Genomic DNA, 6,082 nt, shown 5'->3' on the forward strand with positions numbered 1-6,082 from the left:
TTATTAACATAAAAATTTAAAATTTAAACAAAACAAATGAAACTTAAAAATTTTAAATCTTAATTAGTCAATTTCTTAACAAATTACATTAAATGTAATAAGCTAAGAAAATAAGTTCTAATTATTTATTTATTTACAAAACGAGTTTATGAAAAATCAAGGGTCTATTAATTTGAACAAGGATTCAACTCGCTCAACTTCACCATTCCAGTAATGTTTGAGACGTTGACCATTAACTTTAAACGTACCTCCGTAATTTTCGTATAATTCAATAGCTCCATAAGGATAAACTCGGTATATGGTATAGGGTCCTTTCCATTGGGATTTAAGCTTCCCAAGAAATAACTTCAACCTTGAATTAAACAACAAAACCTTCTGACCTTCTTTAAACTCGCGAGGTTGTATATGACTATCATGCCATCTCTTTGATCTTACTTTACACATTTTGGCATTCTCATAGGAAAACAACCTCAGCTCTTCCAACTCATCCAGTTGTAACATCCTTCTCTCACCGGCTTGCTGAAGATCAAAGTTCAACTGCTTCAAAGCCTAGTGAGCTTTATTCTCCAACTCTAATGGCAAATGACATGCCTTCCCAAAAACTAACCGATAAGGAGTCATTCCTACTGGTGTCTTAAATGATGTTCGATAGGCCCATAATGCATCATTGAGCCTTCGAGACCAATCTTTTCTGCAAAGGCGTACTACCTTTTCAAGGATACCTTTGATTTCACGGTTCACTCTCTCAACTTGCCCATTGGACTGAGGGTAATAGGCAGTAGCAATCTTGTGCCTCACATCATATTTTTCAAGCAACCACTTAAGCCATTTGTTCACAAAGTGAGAACCTTCATCACTAATAATAGCTCTTGGTGTCCTAAATTGTGTAAACACATGCTTTTGCAGGAATCGCATGACTACCTTAGCATCATTTGTAGGGCATGCTTCAGCTTCAACCCACTTGGATACATAGTCCACAACAACTAATATGTATTTGTTCCCATATGAAGAAGGAAACGGGCCTAAGAAGTCAATGCCCCATACGTCAAATAATTTAATCTCCAAAATGTTTATCAAGGGCATCTCATTCCTCGATATATTCGTGGTCCTTTGGCATTTATCACAGTTCTTCACATAAACATAAGCATCTTTAAAAAACTTACTTGCAAAATCTTTGCTACAATTCGTGAACCACCAAAGTGTCCCCCACTTGGAGATGAATGGCAATGATACAAAATCCCAGTAATCTCACTTTCAGCTACACACTTTCGGATTATATTATCTGCACATTGTTTAAACAAAAACTAATCCTCTCAAAAATAATACCAACTATATGAAGGAATTTTTTCCTTTGTTGGTATGTCGTTTCTCAATGAATTATTCCACATGTTGGTATGTCATTTCTCAATGAATTATTCCACATACAAGATAATTGGCAAAATCAACAAACGAAGGTGTTTCATAAATTTGATTTACCTCAACTAAGTGCTCATCTAAGAAATTCGCGTTGATAGGCACACATGATCGAGTTCCCTCATCTTGTTCCAATCTCGAAAGATGATCAGCTATTTTATTTTTGACACTTTTTCTGTCTTGGATCTCAAAGTCAAATTCTTGGAGTAACAGTATCCAACGAATAAGCCTCAGTTTCTCATCTTACTTCGTAAGCAAGTATTTAATGGTTGCATAGTCAGTAAATACTGTAACTTTGGTACCTATAAGATATGAGCAAAATTTGTCAAAAGAAAAAACTATTGCAAAGATTTCCTTTTCGGTTACTGTATAATTGAGTTGGGCTCCCGTCAAAGTTCTACTTGCATAGTAATTAGGGTAAAACACTTGGTTTCTTCTTTGACTTATCACAGCTCCAACAGCATAATCACTTGCATCGCACATCAACTCAAAAGCTGAGTTCCAATCGAGTGTAGCGATTATTGGGGCTGAGATTAACCATTTTTTCAAATCTTCAAAAGCTTCCAAACATGGTTTGTCGAAATCAAACACTGTATCTTTCTTTAACAACAAACACAACGGTTTACAAATTTTCGAGAAATCTTTGATAAACCTTCGATAAAAACCGGCATGGCCTAAGAAACTTCTGACTCCTTTCAAATTCATTGGGGCCGGTAATCTTTCAACTACGTCCACCTTTTCTTTATCGACTTCAATTCCTCTTTTTGAGATTTTATGTCCTAAGACAATCCCTTCCTTGACCATAAAATGGCATTTTTCCCAGTTAAGGACGAGATTCATTTCTTCGCATCCCTTCAGCACCTTAGCCAAATTACTCAAACAAATATCATAAGTGTTACCAAAAAAAAAGAAAAATCATCCACGAAAACCTCAACAAAATTTTCAACCATATCAGTGTATATTGCCGTCATGCATCGTTGAAATGTTGTAGGTGCAGCGCATAAACCAAAAAGCATTTGCCTAAAAGCAAACATACCGTATGAACAAGTAAAGGTTGTTTTATGTTGGTCTTCCGAGGCTACAACTATTTGGTTATATCCCGAATAGCCATCTAAAAAATAATAGAATTCATTACCTGCCAGTCGATCTAACATCTCATCCATAAAAAAGGACGGAAAATGGTCCTTTCTAGTGGCTTTGTTCAATTTTCTATAATCAATACAGATTCTCTAACTGATAATAGTTCTCGTTGGAATTAACTTGTTACGCTCATTGTTTACAATCGTGATTCACCTTTCTTCAGCACACACTGTATCAGACTTACCCACGACCTATCTAAAATAGGATAGATGACTCCTACATCTAACCATTCGATCAATTCCTTTTTCACAACTTATTCATAATAGGATTGAGCCTCCTTTGCCCATCAATTCGAGCTCTTTTACCTTCTTCCAAAATAATTTATGCATGCAAAAAGAAGGGCTTATACCTCGAATATCAGCCATGGTCCAACCAATTTCTTTCTTAAATTTCTTTAGAACAGGAATTAGTTGCTCCTCTTGATCTTTCGTCAGTTCTGCTAAAATAATCACAGGTAAAGTAGAATAGTCACCTAAATGAACATATTTCAAATGGGAAGGAAGTACCTTTAGTTTGAGTTTAGGTGGTTCTTCGATTGACAACTTTGGTTGCACAAATTCTCTGACTTCCAACTCCAACGGTTTAAACCGTGTAGATTGAATAAAATTTCTCGGATTGGCTTCCATCAAAGCCATGTTTTCTTCACCTTCTTCATCCTCCAAAAGGTCAAGATCTAAGGGTTTATCTAATGGATCTTCTTCAAAATTGCTTGCTATAGAAACTAAGGTTTCTATCTCTTCCATAACTGAATACTCTTCTGCCGGATCGGGAAATTTTATCGCTTTAAGAATGTTAAAGGTTACCTGATCGTCTTGAACTCGTATGGTGAGTTCACCTTTCTGCACATAAATTAACGTTCTTCCTGTGGCTAAAAAAGGTCTCCCAAGGATGATCGGCATTTCCTTATCTGCTTCAAAATCTAAGACAATGAAATCTGCAGGAAAAATAAATTTATCGACTCTTACCAAAACATCCTCAATCATTTCCTCGGGATATGCTAAAGATCGATCTACTAGCTGAAGCGTCACAGTTGTAGGTCTTACTTCACCTATCCCTAACATCTTGAAATAGACTTAGGCATCAAGTTGATACTTGCTCCTAAATCACATAAAGCTTTACCACAGTAAGATTCACCAATGTTACAAGGTATAGTAAAGCTTCCTGGTCTTTCAATTTCGATGGCAGTTTGTTCTGTAGGAATGCACTGCACTCTTTTGTCAAGGCAACAGTCTCATACTCACTCAGTCGTTTCTTCTTGGATAATATATCCTTCATAAAGTTCACATAATTTGGCATTTGTTCTAAAGCCTCCACCAATGGAATATTAATGTGTAACTGCTTCAGAACATCCAAAAACTTCTTGAATTGCACCTCTTGTTTCTGCTTGTGTTGCTGCAATCTTTACGAATATGGAGATGATGGAACTTTCAGTTGAACCGGACAACTCTTCCAAGTAGGTAAATCCGCATCCAACGAAGATATTAAAGTATCTGAATTCACTAAGTTAGGATTTACCTTGTCATTCTTTGCAGATTTTGATTCCTTTGGTGTAGGAATTTCAACAGCTGGTTGATTCTTCTCAACGGGCTTATCTTCGACATCAATCAATTGGGGTTCCAGAATTTTACCACTTCGCAATGCCACTGCCTTGATATGTTCTTTACCCAAATTTTTTGGATTCTCAGTATCGCTTAGCAAAGTTCGTTGCGGTCTATTACGAAACTCTATAGCTAACTAACCTATTTGGTTTTCCAAATTTTTTAGTGTTGTTGCTTGGCTTTGGATCAAAGCGTCATTCTTTTCCATGTACGCTTTCAACAAGTTCTCCAAACTATTTGATGCATCAGCTTGAGGTGGTTTTGGAGCTTGCTGATTAAACCCTTGAGATTGGTTGAGTCTATGCTATAATGAGTTGTGGTTTGGTCAATTTCCTTGGTTGCTCCAAGAAAAATTAGGATGATTACGCCATGAAGGATTATAAAAGTTGGACTAGGTTCCTTTTCCACTCCTATTTTGATGTTGGTTTCCCACATAGTACACTAACTCAGGATTTGATGGACAATTCTCAAAAGAATGACCTTCCCCACAGTACACACAGGAAACTACTTCAAATGGACTTGGTGGCTGAGCTGCAAAATTATTAGTACTATTAGCGGTAAACTGTTTTAACATAGAGGGAAAAGACGATATCTGAGCTAATAACGAAGTGAGGGCGTCAACTTCATGAACTCCGGCTACACGTCTTCCTGAAGTTGTTCGATTTGTTGGCCATCGATAGTTATTACTCACGATCCTCTCAATGATCTCATAAGCCTCATTACAACACTTAGACAAAATTGCACCATTCTCAAAAGCATCTACCATCAATCTTATATGTGCATTGAGACCATGATAGAATGTCTCCAACTGGATACAATGAGGACACTTACGCAGTAACTCCTTGAATCGCTCCCAAGCCTCATACAAAGACTCGTCATCCAATTGTTGGAAGGTTGTGATCTCGTTCCTCAACTTAGCATTTTTGCTAGGCGGGAAATACTTAACCAAAAATCTCTCTGCTAATTCTTGCCATGTAGATATGGAACTTGGTGGCAATGAATTGAGCCATGCTCGTGCTTGATCTCGCAACGAGTATGGAAACAACTTCAACCTCAGTGCGCTTTCAATCACACTGACTATCTTGAATGAATCACTCACCTCTATAAACAATTGAAGGTGGAGGTTTGGATCTTCTGTGGTCATACAACTGAATTGGCCCACGATTTGGAGCATTTGAAACATCACTAGTTTCAATTAAAATTGTGTTGCCTCAATATCTGAATTCTAATTCCTGGGTTTAACTCACTGCAAAGTGGCACAGCATATTGCCTGATGCATCGATCCCTATCGGCAACGAGGATAGGATTTCGTACATGATCAGCTTCATTACCTTGGTCTTGATTCTAATTTCCAGGGTCCATCTTGATGTGTCTTTGAGTTGTTCATTCACGCCTTCTTTGTCTGAAAGTTTGCTCAATTTCAAGGTCTACAGGGAGTAAATTGATAATTCGATCTATGCTCATAAACACCTAAAAAGAAAATCAAAAAATTAAAAAGAATAAGTTAGTAATGTTAGAAATAAATCAAATTGAAAATAAATAATTTCACGAAAGAAATGACTATGACAACAATTAACTATTCTGGTAACGGTGCCAAAAACTTGTAACGCGTAGGTTTGTGCAAGTGTACACAGTCTTTATCAAGTAATAAGTAAGTATCGAGTTATCGTCTCCACAGGGATTGTATTTCTGCTAAGTCACTTAATTTGTAAAATTAAATTAACAATTTGGAAAATAAAAACACAATTTAGTTGAGAAGTGTTGATTAAAATATATTAGACTAAATGCAATGATCCCTAATGCAAATTAACCTAAGTATGCAAACTATATGAATGAAATAGATTTTAGCAAAATTAAACACAATTTGCAACAATTATAACATAAATAGACTAGGACAGTTACTTTAATTAAACTCAACTTAATATCAACAT

At 36.4% G+C, this 6,082-nt stretch overlaps 1 non-coding gene across 1 annotated transcript; it reads left to right on the plus strand.

Moving 5' to 3' along the window:
* Positions 1–4,960: 4,960 nt before the first annotated feature.
* LOC121213414 (small nucleolar RNA R71) lies at positions 4,961–5,067 on the plus strand. The gene has a single exon (XR_005908796.1). It is a non-coding gene; the product is annotated as a small nucleolar RNA R71 (small nucleolar RNA).
* Positions 5,068–6,082: the final 1,015 nt, after the last annotated feature.

Source organism: Gossypium hirsutum, chromosome A13, assembly GCF_007990345.1.
Source record: "Gossypium hirsutum isolate 1008001.06 chromosome A13, Gossypium_hirsutum_v2.1, whole genome shotgun sequence".
In the NCBI taxonomy this organism is placed as follows: Eukaryota; Viridiplantae; Streptophyta; class Magnoliopsida; order Malvales; family Malvaceae; genus Gossypium; species Gossypium hirsutum.